Source organism: Diabrotica undecimpunctata, chromosome 7 (assembly GCF_040954645.1).
Source record: "Diabrotica undecimpunctata isolate CICGRU chromosome 7, icDiaUnde3, whole genome shotgun sequence".
NCBI classification, from domain to species: Eukaryota; Metazoa; Arthropoda; class Insecta; order Coleoptera; family Chrysomelidae; genus Diabrotica; species Diabrotica undecimpunctata.
In genome coordinates, this window is record NC_092809.1 from 52,749,766 (window position 1) to 52,767,453 (window position 17,688).

At 34.1% G+C, this 17,688-nt stretch overlaps 1 long non-coding RNA gene across 1 annotated transcript in view; it reads left to right on the forward strand.

Annotated features, from left to right (window-relative positions):
- LOC140445353 (uncharacterized) overlaps window positions 1-12,284 on the forward strand; it is a 30,458-nt gene extending 18,174 nt beyond the window's left edge. The window contains exons 2-3 of the long non-coding RNA XR_011951387.1: window positions 3,346-3,451; window positions 12,115-12,284. This is a non-coding gene — a long non-coding RNA (uncharacterized lncRNA). The remainder of the gene's footprint in view (window positions 1-3,345; window positions 3,452-12,114) is intronic.
- The last annotated feature ends 5,404 nt before the right edge of the window (window positions 12,285-17,688 follow it).

Consider the following 17,688-nt stretch of genomic DNA (forward strand, 5'->3'; position numbering starts at 1 on the left):
CTAAATTGGAAGAAAAACTACTAGTCCTAAAACCATCGAACATAGATAAAACATGGGAAGACATAAAAGATAGTATCTTAACAACAGCAGAGGAGACGATAGAACCAATGGAAGACAATAAAAGAAAGGATTGGTACGATGAAGAATGCGAGCAAGCTAGTAAAGACAAGGACAAAGCAAGACACAGGTGGTTGGCCACAGGGAAACAAGAAGATCTCCTACACTATAAAGAGAAGAAGAAAGAGTCAGACAAATGCTGCAAAACAAAAAAGAAGAAATGGATCGAAGAATTACTGCAGGAACTCGAAGCCAATAGTAATGACAATGCAAGACTATACAAATACATAAAATCACAGAGAAAAAAGAGATACCGGCAAATATTGGAAAAATGGAATGGGAAACACACTACAGAGAACTGTTTAAAAAGAAAGACGATGCTGAAAACGCAGAAAATGAAGAACAAACAGAAAACAGGAATAGAGAACAATCAGAGCCTCCCTCATACAGCGAAGTACTGGCGACCATAAACAGATTAAAGACAAGGAAAGCAGCAGGACCAAATGACATTATAAATGAGTTCTTCAAGAAAGGGGGAGAGGAACTAGCCCACAGAATCCACAACCTAATAGAACGAATATGGGAAGAATAACGCATGCCGAACCACTGGAATTGTGGTCTGACAACACCAATCGCTAAAAAAGGCGACAAGACGAAATGCACTAACTACAGGGGAATCACGTTATTAAATACAATGTACAAAATATTAACTAATTTGATCAGACAAAGAATAGAAAAAGAAACTAGAATAAAAATAGGTGAATACCAACATGGATTCAGAGAAGGTAAGTCAACAATAGATGCAATAGACATTGTAACGCAAATCGTCGAAAAAAGTTACGAGCACGGAATAGATCTACATATACTGTTTATTGACTACAAGCAAGCTTTTGACAGTGTAATAAGGGAGAAGCTAATTAAGGATATGAATCAATTAGGCATCCAAGAAAAACTAATAAGTCTCACGAAAATGACGATGAAGAAATCCAAGGCACGAATCTTAACAAGGGAAGGCCCGTCAGATGAAGTACAAATGGAGGTAGGTGTCAGACAGGGAGACTCCCTGTCAACAACATTATTTAACATTGCCATATAGGGGGCAGTAAGAGCAGCCAAAATTATGGGAACGATTATCGAATCTTCAGCCCAACTGATAGCGTATGCAGACTATATTGCACTGGTTACTAGAGATTTAAAAACCATGCAGAACATAATATTCATACTAGATAAAGAAGCAAAGAAGAGAGGGCTAGTAATAAACCAAAGCAAAACGAAATACCTCAAGTATTCAAGAGAGTATACGAACATAGAGAAAGAAATTAAGCTTGGTGCATATACATTTGGAAGAGTACACCGTTTCAAATACCTGGGAGTGATGGTGAATGACAGAAATGATAGAACGGATGAAATAAATGAACGCATCCTACTGGGTAATAAAACCTACTGGAACTACCAAAAATTCCTGAAAGAAAAGCACATTAGTAAGAAAACCAAATTAAAAATTTACAAGACTGCAATCAGGCCAGTGATCACCTATGGTGCAGAGACGATGTGCCTAACACAAAAAGATGAAATTAGGTTGGAAATCTTAGAGAGAAAGATAATTCGACGAACAATGGGACCAGTGAGGATAAGTGTAGGCGAATTTAGAAGATTAACCAATGAAGAAATTAAAGAAGTCATCGAGGGTGAAGACATAATCAAGTTCGTGAAGACGCAAAGGCTCAGGTGGCTGGGACACACAGAAATAGCTAACCCAGACTCTACGCTAAAGCGAATAACTGGATGGAGACCAACAACAAAGAGACCAAAGGGGAGACCCAAAACAAGATGGAGAGATCAAGTCTTAGGAGACATAAAGAAGCTGAGAATCTACAATTGGAAGGAGCGCTGTAAGAACCGGAAAGAATGGAGGAAAATTGTAGACAGGGCCAAGTCACACACGCTGCTATATTAATAAAAAAAAAACAACAGCGGACTGACTCTCCGCAATAAATGAATCAGAGAGCCCAAAAGGGCGGCAAACACTCCGCCAGGAGTAAATAAGCCATGATGATGATGATGATGATGATGATGATGATTAAGAATATTATTATTATTCCATTCTGTTCAGATTTGTCTTGAGCCTCGTTAGGCATGTTAAATTATAAATTAAAACGTAAATATCTCAAGAAAGTTAAAATGTGTACTTATATACACAACAAACGACAATGAAATTTTGTATCTGTAAATGTCAGACAAATTGACAGTTGTATCACGAAACAATATTTTTATTTTATTAATATTATTATCATGGTAAATTACATAAACATAATATGTGCGTGAGTAAGTTATGTATATTGTCATTTTTAAATACTTATGAATATTGCATTTTAATTTGTATTGTCTTATTATATTGAATTATGTTGCAGTGTATTGTATTGTATTTTATATAAGTAACAAACTAAACAATGAATTTTACAGCAGAGTATATGTAAAAAAATTTTTTTGCATTCAACTTCTTTCATACATAATATGAAAATAAAAATATACATTTTTATCATAATAATGATTCAATCCTTCATTTACTATTTTCCTATTACAGGTCAAATGTTGTTTATATACAGCAAACGATGCACCATATACATATATACCTAATTCTGTTTCTCTTTCTGCTCTCTCTTACCTATAGCATTATATATGTAATGATTGTACAGATTGACTCCCATATAAATTTGTAACGGCGAACGCGTGTATAGAAGTATAACTTCTACCGGCAGTCCCACTGGACTTTTAATATTACATATTCTATGCCTTTTTTTTTAATTTATTATTATTCTGTTTAATCAATAGTTTTCATTACGTTATAAAATATTTCCTTTAATTAGGAAATTCAAAAATGTTGGTTGATGCATTAAAACTTCTAAAATTTACGCTGCGCTTTTATTTTTGTTCTCTAAAATGTAATTTTCTAATCAATCTAACGTTTAGCGAATTGGTATGGGAAGGGGCTCGTATATTGGGCACCTAAAACATAAAAATTTCATACATAATATATACCACAAGTAATGGTTTTAATGCTCCAGTGGGAGGAAGAAACTTCAATAGTCCTTTCACGTGGTCCACAGTCACACCTCGTAGACCTCCCAATTTTTGGCAAGTCGAAGTCGACACCTGGGGTCAATATAGATCACTTTGTGAAACTATGATATAGACTTACCACAGTATTTTTTTTCTATATTTTATTTGTTTGGTAAATAATTTTGTTATTAAAACTAATTTACACGTGCCTAATATATGATATTTTAGGGGAACCCTAGTCGCAGATATTCAGATTGAAAAAAATATTTTTGACTCAATTTATGTCCGAATACCAGAAAGTGGACTTCTTGATGCTGCCATATCATGTATAAAGGTAAATAAACTGATTTGAATACGGATCTGTTATAATATAATATTTTGCTGGCTTATGTTCGTTTATATAAAAGAAGAAAGGTATTAAAGCACATAGATAAAAACCAGTTTTTTTTAAACGAGGTCGTACTTTTTTGTGTCTTTATTCACAAGTAAATAAAAATGGTTACAAAAATAAACTTACCTTAGTAAAAAACACAAATCCTTTATATTTTTAAACTTTTAAAATGACCAATAGTGATGTAAAGAAAAGAACAAAAAAGTAAACAAAGAATAAAACTATTAAATGGTAAAAGTGGCACTATTTTAGTCGATCAAACATTCAGTGCAAATATCCCTGGGATGATCCTTGCGTGCAAGTTTTCCACATCTTTGGTATGACAACTCGTGGGCAAATATAACATTGCTTCACGTATATTTGTTGGAATATTAGGAGGAGGGGTACGATTTCTTGAACTGCGAGCAGTACGTGAGCTCGTCGTCTAATTTTTCTTGGCAGGGGAGATATAGTTGATCTATATTCAATTTGGAGTTTCATTAGATGCCATGCTAACTTTTAAACGAAGTCGCTTTTTGTAACTTCATATACACAGCAGGCATTTATCGCAGATATATTTTTAGCAGATCATATAATATAACCTTGAGCCACCGATTTGTGTTTCTTGCTACATTGTATTTTTCACATCTTTGGTCAACTTTATCTACAGTTATTTTAGTATGGTTGTAGGTGACGATTTCGTGTTTCTTCTTATTATCAGTTTCTGGGTTAATCGCATTATTATTGTGCGTAGAAGAAATTAATAGAACAGCCTTATTTTTTTAGCACAATAAGAAACCATGGTGAAATTTTTCTAAATACCAAAAAGTATTTCACGTTGGTTCTTTTTCATGGTACCAAGTAACTTGGTTTTTTTTTCTTCTAATAGTTTTTTTGTTAGTGGCACACAGGTAAACCAATTATCCCCAGTTGTGTTGAGTTTTGTTCCTTCTACAGGGTGCACTAACCTCAGAACTATATCTTCACCAGAATAACTCAGCTTGCATGGTCCTTCAGGTTGTGTTGCAACGTAGGTTTCGAGATTAAATTTGTACAAGTTCTTTATATTCACTAATGCAAACATCTTGATTTCATTTCTGACAGGCTTACCAGGTATATATTGTTTTTAGTTATTTATTGTTACAACATTAAAATAAATTCACGAATTTCACCCTATTATACGTTAATCTTGCATCTCTATCCCTTTCGAACCTATTTTTCATCATCATCATCAACTAGCCTTTAACGTTCACTGCTGAATATAGGCTTCTCGCATGCTTTTCCACTTGGTCCGATTTTGCGCCATCTGAATCCAATTTGTAGTCACTCTTTTTATGTCATCTGTCCAGCTCGTTGGGGGTTGACCTCTATTTCTGTTAGCTTGTATTCGGGGTCTCCATTCCAAAATTCTTTTTGTCCACCGGTCATCAACTGATCTTGCTACATGACCTGTCCATGAACCTATTTTTACCTTTTTCAATATATGTAATATTCGAAGTTATCATTTCAATAAATACGTTACTTAGGAAAATATTTTTTAATTAGCCAATTGCTGAAATCGCTTTTCGTAAATCATCTTTGGGACCAGGAAAATGCTTTATAATATTATGAGAACGAATACGTGTTTGTAAATTCCCTATTTTTTTTAAACTTGGTTGTTTAGTCTTTACCCAAGTAATAATTTTTAATGCAATTGTCTTCATCTATAAAATGTCCAAGTGTGACATATTTTCATGTTCTCTTGGCGTAACCTCTCGTTCAGAAGTCTGATTGGTGGTCGATTTTCTCTACAATATACTCTTCTAGTTTATGTTTATCTTCATCATCCTCAGGAGTTTCTTCACCACTCGACAACTCCTCATACCATCTCCTCTAATCTTCTGGTTTTGTACTACTTTGAACTCTACATCTTTTAGGATCAGGGTCAGACATATTATCTGTTCGTCTGAAATATAAAATTAAAATCAACTAATAACTAAACACACATACATACACACCCAAACTCTCCCCCACACACACATTCATTTCAAACATGCAAACACACCCACTCAGTTTCGACAGACTCCACTGCCGTCTTGTGATTTAACAGTCAAAATTTAATTCGCAAAAATTGCCAGGCAACAAACTTCCATACCAGTCGAAAATATTGCTGGAAAAATTTTCTCTCTTATGATATATACGATAAAACCTTCAATTATCAGATAAACTAAAAACTGTAACGCGTTTAGTCGCGCAGTTTACGATTGTGTAGTGTAGAGCAGTGCTATTTGAGTAATGGTAAGAAAATAATGCTAACAGATCGGCGGCGTTCTGATCGAGAGTGGTCTACGATCTAAGAAGACCGAGCGAATAACGAAGGGTTAATTGTGCCTTAAAAAATTAGACCTCTTAACTTTTTTTGACATATTCTAAACTAAACGCTAACTTGTGGATACCATGATTTCTAAAAAAAAAACTGGTTTTCAGACAACTATCACCTTATATTGGGTATATTAACGTTTTTAGAAAAATAACTCCAAATTTCATCTGAAAAAAGTACTATAAAAGCACTACAATGGATAGTTGTCTAAAATAAGTCGGATAAATAAAAAAAATAACTTGGAAGTCTTCTAAAATAAGTGTATCTAAATTTATTTTTTCCATAGCTTATGTTAAAGTGTTGCTATAACAACTGTTTTGAGTAGATAAAGTATCACTTTAACCACAAGGGTAGATAAAGTGACACTTTAACAGCAAGAGTAGATAAAATGTTTTAACTTTTTTTTTATTCAATAAAATTTACAAATTCAAACATTATTAAGGATTAAAAACAACTGAAATTTTACAATTAATATTATTAGAAATATCAATTTTTGGAGCATCACAACTTGTACTCGTTTGCTTAAACACTTGATTCGAGGTGGACTGGATCAACCAATCAACTGGATTGATTTTCTGGTCCGCCAATTATACACTTGGATACAGCAATCTTATTACTTATTAACTCTTCAATGTAAGATTCTGCAACAGATGACGATTTCCATCCACATAAACGTTTAACTTTTACTAGATCAGCTCCAGAATTTACGAACATAGTAGCTGAAGAACGACGGAAACAATGCCCCGTGTACATTTCTGAATTTACAAGTTTTAAAAAATCGGCAATCTTCTTGGGGATATTATATATAGTGTTAATCCCCACCGGCTGAGTAATGCACTTTTGCTCTCGGTAATTTACAAAAAACTTACTGTGAGGTACGTTTTTGGGGCGCAAGGCAATATACTTTCTCACAATTTCCAAGAAACTCAGTCCACTTTTCTTGTCAGTAATACAAAACGACCTTTCCTGCTTGGTTTTAGTATCAGATAATGAAACGATTATCACCGATTTTTTGTCGTCCACTTTAAACACTTCTAACTTGTACAATTCATCGAACCTAGTCGCTTCATGCACACCAAAAATAGCAATAACCTTCATCAACAAATAGACGTCATCAGAAGCTTCTGTCAGAAATTTAATAATGTCATCTGACTCCAGGATTTTGAACCTTTTAGCTTTGTATCCTCCACTCAGGTTTTTTAGTAAGGTGGTTAACTTGCTAAATTTAGAAATGTCACAATTTTCATTCAACAACAACGTACGCTTCAGCATCGAATAATACGACTATAACCACGATGGTATCGCTTTCTTTGACTTTTCAGAAAAATACGCCAAGTGTATTTTTTCACCCACGCCATTGGTATTCTTAATGCTTTTCGACTTTTTAAAAGACTGGTATTCTTTCTCATACATCATCTCAGATTTTTGTGGCAACAATAAACTTTCTGCTTCCAACGCTGCATTTTCTACATAATGATGGCAGGTTTTCCTTTTCTTGTGTCAATTCTTTTCCGTCCATTTCGTATTTATTCACTTTGTACACAAAACGCAACAATATTCTTCGTAAAAATCAAAACGTAACATTTGTTTCACATTTGTTGACAGCGTAATTCATATCCCTAGCAACGGAGCAACAAAATTGCGATTTTTGTTTTGAAAAATTACAATTTTCTTTGAAATCCTATTTTTTACCTGAACTTGAAGTCTTGCTATAGAAAAAAATGTTGTATTGCACACGACGATAAAATCGCATTATCTTCTCGAGCATAATTAGCGTCTCGACTGACGTCTCGATGCTAAAAAACGCTCTCGAAGATAAAATACAATTTTATCGTCTTGTACAATTAATAACTATTAATGAATCACTGAAATAGATTTTCCATTACATATTATTATCTATCCCTATATACAGGGAGTCCAGAAACTCTCCTGACAAACGAAGACCAGAGATTCTTCAGTAATTTAACCCAATTCACCTAGTCCGAAAATGTTTCCTAAAAGAGCTAGAGCTCTTTGAAGGTAGCGTCTTGTAATTAGTTATTTTTTACATACCTTCAGAACGCTTCAGTTTAGAAAACCGAAATCTGGAACGATCATTTATCCTTCAGAGGTGAATCGATTTTATCAATTGTGAATTTCTAGTACCGATCATAGGCGCCCGTTTTGGCTGGTCAACGGTTATTTTAACGCATAACTTTTTGTCTTTACGTTTTAAACATTCGTAATACCAAATTATTAAATTTTCAGTTATTCTAGTACTAAAAGGTACTTTAACTTCGATAGAATACACCACTTTCTAATAAAAACGATTTAAAAATTTTTTGTTTCTTCGTCATGAAATTTAAATTAATATTTTTTGCACTAGTTGCCCGTGATCTGTTAATAGAAGTATAACTTACGTTTTTGTTTGTCAAATTGTACTTAGTTCGTGAATTTTATCTTTTAGTTTTTTACTCTGTGGCTTTCAAATATATACTCCATTCCACGAATATACGACTGTTTGGGATTATTGCGACAACGAATATTTTACTGTGCAAGTAGAAGTATGAAAGTAAATTGGTCTAATTATTATTCCAATAAAAAGGGTCTACTGCTAGTATGACATCTGAACTAAAATTATTTCAGTTAATAGATGTTCAGATAGACGCAAAATTTATTGTGAAATTTTATCCGAAAATAACAAAAATTTTTACGAAACGCTCATTTTTACGCAAATGTGTTCATCAGACATTTGGGTAGGATTTCGGTGAAATGTATACACCAAAGAGGCGTGCCGGGTTTCTTTGATATTACACTATTTTATTACTTTATTAGGTACTACAACTGTAATAAAAATAAATGTACTATTTTTAATATAAATGAAAAGAAATTGGCAGAACGATGGTTCAGAAACCAGAAAAAGAATCTATAATATAATATGTATTTAGTTTTAAATATTTGTTTGCTTTGAGTGGATGTACTCTAAACGTTCCGAAAGTAACGGGTATAACATACCGGCTATTGATAGTTAAAGTACCGAGTCGTTACAGATATTAAAAAGTAACGAAAATTTACATAGAGTTGCATATATCGCCGACTGATTTTAGTTTTAAACACCGTCCGTACAGAGGTTTCCGGTGAAGAGAGGTGTCCGTTAAGAGAGAGTTTAATGTAGTGTACTTGTTTATTGAAGCCAAAAATGCCGAGACGTGTTTTAGATGTAGACAACTTTATATTTAATGTACTTTCTTATTTTACTGCTGAGAAAACAAACGGGGGCCCTTTGCGACCTGTTCAGTCCGTACATAAACGTGTGTGTGATGCACTCTGTATTAGTGAAACAAAACTAAAGTCGGTTTTGCAAAAAGCAAAAAAAAGTGGACAAAGTGAACAAAATGTCGCACAATATAAATCTCGCCGACAACCAAAGACTATAGATCTTCCCGAAGGTTGCAAATTTGAAATCCATGAGACAATATATAAAATGCGCGAAAAGAAAGAACATGTTTCTTTAGATTCAGTGCTACAAAAATTAAAAAACAGAAATATATTTAAAATTTCCAGAACAAGTCTCTGGAGAGTTTTAAGACAGATTGGTTTTAAGTTCAAAAAGGAAGACAATAGAAAGGCTTTGTGTGAAAGAGCTAGTGTCGTTCACAAAAGAATAAAATTTTTAAGAAATTATAACAAATTTAAAAAAGAATGTTCTTCCTTCGTTTATTTAGAAGAAACATGGATTTTTGCTAAAGGCGGTATCAAACGAATTTGGCAGGACGAGAGATCAAAATCAGCCTATTATCATGACAATAATGAATATGGAGATGTTTGTGAAATGGTTGAAAAAAACAACTGTTGCCAAGTTTACATGAACCATCCGTTATAGTACTGGATAATGCTGCGTACCATACGGAAATTTTAAATAAGCAACCAACAAACACCTGGACCGTAGATAAAATAAAAGATTGGTTAACGAATAAAAATATTGCATTTCCTCAATACTGTTTTAAGCCTCAATTACTAACGTTAGTTAAAAGTCATGCACAACCAAACATATATATAGTAGACGAAATTATACATAGCTTTGGACATCGTGTGTTAAGACTACCGCCCTATCATTGCCAATTCAATCCAATTGAATATATTTGGGGGATATGCAAAACATATTATGATAAACATATTGGATACAAGGGTTACAGCGACGAGGCAGTCTTAGAAACATGGCAACAAGCATTGGATATTGCCACTCCTAAAATTTGGGGAAAAAGTGTAAAAAAATGTGAAGACTTAATTGAAGAATGGTGGATCCGTGAAGGTCGCATCGAAGCAGTTAATCCTGTTATAATTTACCATCCGAATGAGGATAGCGACGACAGTGATGATGGCTGTGAATCTGATGGCTGATGATAGTTTTAGGAGATTGGGAGAATAAGTAAGTAAGTTTTTTTGTTTTTTTTTAATACTAATTGAATATTCGACTAAATAAAGTACACTATTTAATCACTTAAGTATTGTTACACTTCGTTTAAATCATTTAATTCAAAAACTAACTTGTTTACAATACTAAATTCAATGATAATAACTATATAATTCAAAATCTGAATTACAACTATTCTATAAACTATCAACTCCATATTTATATCATGACTTCATATTTAAATCTAAGGTTTATATTTGCCATAACAGTATTCTAAAAATGGGGAGAATTTACTATTATACAATTCAGCACAATAGACCATTTAAGTCGATACCTTAAACCGAATTTAAAACAGTCGTATATTCGTGGAATGGAGTATAATAATTTTAATTTAACAAAAATGGTTTTTACTAATGAGGAACAGGCTGATATGCTTTAGTGTGTGGCGAAATGAGGTGCAACGCTCGAACAAGACAACGTAGAAACTCTGAAAAATTTCCCAATCGTGATCCCACTTACTCAACATAGACAGCTCTTCATCAACGATTAAGAAAAACAGGTTCAGTGGTTCTAAAAAATGATGAAAGAGGGAACGTGATGATGTTACAGTAGCATATGAAGATGTTATTTTAGAAGATTGTCTGCCATGTATGCTACAATTTCAGAATTTATAAATACCATTTTCTTTTTCTTCTTCTATGGCCTTCATTTATCCATTGTTGGACATAGGCCTCCTCCAATTTTTTCCACGCTTTCTATCTTTTGCAATTGTCATCCACTGCTTTTCAGCTACAGCTGTTATATCGTCTATCAATCTCTTTTTGGGTCTTCCCACTTTTCTTTTTGTTTCTCGAGGTCTCGAGAATATCACTTTATGAGACCATCTGTTGGTGTCTTGTCTTGTTATATGTGCTACCCATTGCCATCTCAATGTCGCTATTTTTTCCATGATGTCGGTTACTTTAGTTCTTCGACGTATTTCGGTGTTAGAAGTTTTGTCTCTAAGGCTTATATTTAACATGGCCCTCTCCATGGCCCGTTGATTAACTCTTAATTTTTCTGCCATTTTTCTTGTTATTGCCATAGTTTCCAATCCATAAGTTGCAACTGGTAGTATACAAGTGTCATAGGTTTTTAGTTTTATGTGTATTGGGATTTTTTTGTCTTTTAAAATAAAGCTCAACTTACCAAAAGCAGCCCACGACATTGTGTCCATAAATATTTTACATAACGAAAATGTATATCCTTTTTATTTTAAAAAGGTACAAGCACTGCTAGAAGGAAATTTTCCTGTTCATGAAGAATTCATGAACAGACAAATCTACATTCACAAAATCTGGAATTTTTAATGAGCGTAATGTACAATATTATTTGTACGTTGCTGACAATTACCACTTTATACAAGAATTTAAGCTTCAGCATAGATTTAGCATAAATGTCTGGATAGCAGTAGTTAACGATTATCTACTTGCCTGTGGAATTGCCTAGTCGGTTAAATGGTGCTGATTACTTACATTTCCTGCAAAATGTTTTACATGATTTGTTAGTTGTCGAACTTTGGAGGATAAATAATCGTACCAGTTTTCATTTTTCTAACTAGCAGCATTCTGGTGGTGTTATAAAAAACTAATATTAAAAGACGCTACCTACGAACATCTCTGACTCTTTTAGGAAGTGTTTTCGGACTAGGTGAATTGGGTTAAATTATTTTAAATTATCTGAGGAATCTTCAGTCGTTGTTTGTCAGGAGAGTTTCTAAACACCCTGTATAAGTGATTTTAGAGCATTCTCAAATTATTATTTTTTCAATGGCACTAAGATTATTGTTAAAAAAAATAGTTCATTTTTAATTTAATATTTATGAATTATTTTTAGATACACGATATAGGAAATAGTTTTGCTGTACCTGTTATAAATGATGGCGGTGTTGGATTTCCATATGTACAAATATCTGTTGAGCACCGAATTCTAAAGGAATTGAAGTATAGGATACAGGTTTTTAAAGAATCGCAAAAACAGTTTTGATAATATATATTTAACTAGTTTGCGTTGTGATTTTTATTTCTAAAATTTTTCCTATGTGGGATTAGTTTTCTTTATTAAATTTCTTTTTAAGTTCGTATCTTGGTCATCCGCCTTGGGCCTCTTGGGAAACTCTGCCTCTGGTAGTTGCTGGATGAATTTAGTAGGTCTGCATCTATCAGTGCCGATCTCAAGGCCGGATAAAGGAGACGTGTTTGCGGCAGTAAGGGCATCCGTCAGTAAAAACCTTGTTACATCGATGAAAAGAAGGCATATAGAAAGCAGTTAAAAGGCTAGGACGGAAGGGACCTAAGAAGCTAGTTTTTAGAGTTGCAACTCTCAATGTTGAAAGCACGACAGCAAAAGGAAGGGAGTTCGCCGATTTCATGCAGAGGAGAATGATTGGTGTACTTCGTGTACAGGGATCTCGTTGGACTAATAAGTCAAAAGATCTTGGAGATGGATGCAATTAATGTAGTTAATGTATAGTAGTTTGAACAGTTACGGCAGAAATGGAGTAGGTATTCCAAGTAGGTATTGTAAGTATAGCCAGAACAAGTAATAGAATAATCAGTGTTCAACTGAATACAGGTAATACCAACGTAAACATCACATGTGCCTACGCCTCACAAGTATGGTAAGAACAGAAAAATGAAGAATTTTGGAGGGCCCTTGAGTGTGAGATGCTCGAGATTCCTATAAATGAAAATTGTTTTATTGTGGATAATTGGAATGGACATATTAGTAAAGAGTTATAATGGTAAAAGAATTTTCCATGACAGACGAAACTACTGAACGGCCCTCAGTCTCCGGCAGCTACAACAACCCCAACCTAGGTAGCGGTTGGAACAGGTTTAGAGCAGAGGGTGCTCAGAATCCCCGGAAAAATCAGGCTACTACAAAGCGCGACAAATGCATATTACTTCATACAATGTTCCTTCCAACAATGAACTTCCTTATATCAGACCAGAAGATGATGGAACTGGAGGAAGAACTGAAAAACATAAAATAGGACATCGTCGACCTCAGCGAAATAAGGCTAAGAGAAGAAGCCCAAATTACTTTTAAATCAGAACACATATTTCATTTTAAAGGTGCAGATGATACTTCAAACGGTGGTGAAAGATTTCTTATACATAGAAAGCGTACACAAAATACAGTTAAAATTATCAGCATAAGCCCCAGGATTGTATATCTTATCTTTAAACTAAATGCAAGATATAACCTTAAGGTAATCCAGACATATGCTCCAACGACTACCCACTAGAATGAAGAAATTGAAAAATTTTATGAAAACCTAGAAATAGCGTTACATGCCACACCAGCATATTACACAATATTTATGAGCGTTTTTAATTGAGAAAATGAGATTTAAACCATATGATGCAGAAGAACCAATAAGTAAGTATGGCTATGGCGAAATAAATGTACAAGGGCAAAGATTGCTGAACTTCTTACACCAGAAAAATTTATTCATAATGAACTCTTTTTTCGATAAAAAGCCTCAGCGTAAATGGACATGGATCAGCCCAGATGGCGGTGTAAAAAATTGAATAGATTATATCACAACAAACATAAAAAAAAATATCAAAGACGTCGAAGTACTCAACACATTTTCAACAGGAAGCGACCACAGATTAATCCGAGCTAAGATACTATTAAATATTAAATTGAAAAGAACAAAGATGATCCTAAAAACAAGAAAAAAAATGGATTCCCTCAGAAAACAACGACCTGTATGAAGATACACCAACCAGACATATACAAGACTTGCAAGACAAAATAGAAGATGTAGATCAAGCAAATCATGGCAAAATGAAGGATCTAAAAGAAACGGAAAGGAAGTGCAGCCCGACCGTTCTGACCCATAAAGAAAAACTAAGCCATAAAGAAAACTGTCCCATAAACAAAAACTAAAAAATACCAAAGGGCTAATAGGTAAAAAAAGACAGCTAATGGAAAAATACGGCTCCCACTACACAACAGTAAAGAAATTAAATAAAGATATCCACCGGTCAATCCGAAAAAACGTAAGAGAAAACAATACAAGAGAAATAACGCAAGAACACAAAAGTTTAAAACTTTTAAGGCGAGATACAAACAACATAACAAACAAAAATATGTACAAAATAAAACACAAAGATGGAAATATTACTATTGATAGAACCAAAATCCTTGAGGTTGTCGAATTATTTTATCGTGAAATGTATGAGAGCACCAACGAAAGGCAAGATCAACCGCTGTCCAAAATCACAAACCAGAAATCAGAATTAATGCCAGAAATAACTCCATACGAAATCAAAACGGCATTTCTAGAAATAAAAAAAAACAAATCCCCTGAAGATGACTGAGTAGTGATCGAAGCGATCAAACTAGGTGGAAATAAAATTATCCAGGCTTTGGCCAAGCTTTTCACCGAATGCATCTACCAAGGAAAAACTCCTTTTCAATAGAATAATGCAGTCATTACTTTATTACACAAACAAGGCGACATAATAGATTTAAAAAAACTACCGTCCTATCAGTTTGCTTTCACACATTATAAACTTTTCACAAAAATTATAAAAAAAAAGACTAAACGCTAAATAAGACTTCTATCAGCCTACAGAACAAGCTAGATTTAGATCGGGATACAGCACTAACGATCACTTACTAGTGACTAAGAACCTGATAGAGAAGTCTGCAGAATACAACAAACCAATGACACTGATATCTGTCGACTAAGAGAAAGCATTCGATACCATAAGACATCAGAAAATGTTAAAAGCATTGACAGAGTTCCGAATAGACACTAACATAATCAAATATATCTACCACAATGCTATCTAGCGTAAGACTATCTGAACAAGAAACAAATAAATTCTGTATACAGTGAGGAGTACGGCAAGGAGGCACAGTCACTCCAAAGTTATTTACGACGCTTTTAGAATATACTTGTGAGAAGGCACATCTGAACAAGCATGGTATCAACATACATGGAAAGAAGTCATTTGAGATTTGCAGATGACATCGTATGGATAATGCAACAATAATGTTTGAAAAAATACATAACGTTTCCTTGGAGGTCGGACTAAAGATTAATATGAACAAGACACAAATAATGACTAAGCTGGTGCTAAATCGAAATTATGCTGTTTAATGGAAGGTATATTGTGCAGACCACATCGTATAAGTACCTAGGGCATGAAATTTGATTGGGTAGAGATAACCAGATATGTGAGTTCCCACGTCGCATAGGATTAGCCTGGGCAGCGTTTGGTAAATTAAACTATGTATTTAAATAGGATCTACCCATATGCCTCAAAAGGAAAATCTTTGACCAATTTGTATTACCTGTACTCACTTATGGAGCGGAAACATTAACACTCACAAAAAAGGTAGTTAATAAGATTCGCGTGACTCAAATGGCTATGGAGCATCAGATGTTAGGTCCCAAATCGCAAACGAAGAAATACGTCATAGAACAAAAAACAACAGACGCCATCGAGAATTGAGCAATGGGCAGGACACGTCACCAGATTATCAGACAACCGATGGACAAAACGTATTTTATAGTGGAGACCAAGGCAAGAAGCAATACGGAGCAGTGGACGCTCACAAACTAGATGGACTGACACCTAAAGCGTGTTAGCAATAACTAGATGCAAGCCGCACAAGACAGAGATAGATGAAAAGAGCTGAGGGAAACCTATATCCAGCAGTGGACGCATACAAGTTGACGGTAAATAGTGGTAAAGAAAGAGCCGGAAAACAAAAAGAATCCATAAAGGTTTCGGGATGGAAACAAGAAATGATGAAGGAAATACTTTGATTGACTTTGCAGCGGCATAGGATTTGGCTGTCACAAGTATGTTTTTTATAACGACTGAAGATCAGTATGTTACCTATAGTAGCAAGTAAGGGGAAGTCAGATAGAATTTGTAGTATGTAGAAGTAAGCTAAAACAGGTTACCCATTTTAAAGTGATAAAGGGTAAGTGTGTAGCTAGTCAACAACGACCGGTGATAGTCGATACGGAGATGAAGGTGAGGCGGAAAGAAAAGCAAGCAGGACACCAGAATTTATAGTGGTAGAAGTTAAAGGATAAGGATTTGGCTGTAATTTTTAAAAGTGAAGTGCTGAAAGAACTTGAGGAAAAACATACGGTAAATGACTGTTGGGAAGCCAACAGTAAAGTTGTGATGCTAGTGGGAGGGAAAGTGCTAGGAAAACATCTGGTAAAAGGCCTCCTAGAGACTAAGAAACTTACTGGTGGAACAGTGAAGTGAAACAGAAGGTTATAGAGAAAAAAGAGGCTAGAAAGAGATATGATCGGTATAAAATAAAGGAAAATAAGAATGTATACAAAGGCGCAAAGAGGTAAGCAAAGCGCGCTGTAGCTACTGCTAACAAAAGATCGTCTGCACAGCTGGATGAAGAGTTGGAAACACCCGAGAAGATGAAAAAGATATACAGCATTGCCAAAGCAAGGACTTGTCATTAAAGGACTTGACCCAAGTGCGGCAGATTAAAAATGCGCATGAAAGAGTATCGGAACCGATGTTGAAATAAAGTAAAGATGGTATGATTAGAGGAGAGAGAGGATGCTTGCATCCTCTCTCTCCTCTGGTGGACCCCAAATGAGAATGTTATACCGCAGATAGCGAGAGACAAAGTTTTCGAGTCGTTAAATAGGAAAATGAATGGTAAGACAATAGAATCTAATGGAATATCTGTAAAGGTTTGGAAGGATCTTAAAGCAGAAATGGGTTGATATTTTGTGACAAATAATGAGCAGGATATATGAGGAATAAAGAATGCCCAATGAATGAAGAGAGAGTATGATTGTATAATTGTATAAAGATAAAGGGGATATTCAGGACTGTAAGAACTATCGAGGAATGAAGTTAATGTCGTACACAATGAAAATTTGGAAGAGAACTGTAGAGTGAATTAAAGAGAGAGATCTCGATAAAAGAATAGTTTAGAAACAGTTTTAAGGCTCGGAAAGGATATGTATGAATCTGACATTTAATTCACATGGTTATATTTCATTAAAATAAAATTAAGCAGCGTAGTTTAAAATTGTATTATGTTTAATTTTTATTTATTCTAAATTCTTTATGCTCATCAAAGTGATTGAATTAATTTGTAAGCACTAGCAGTAAGTTTTTTTTATGTATAAATGCAAACATTCTCATTTCTGATATATTTTTTGACTGTCTTGAAAAAGGAAATAACATTTTCGAGAGCTCGGATAAGCTCAAAGTTGTATTAGCCCAAATCAGTTGACTGCATTACCAATATATATATATATATATATATATATATATATATATATATATATATATATATATATATATATACATATATTTAAAAATTTTGTATATTTAAAATCTATTCTGGAATGCTTTAGGGCTTGTAGAATGGCCCATGTTTTAAATATAT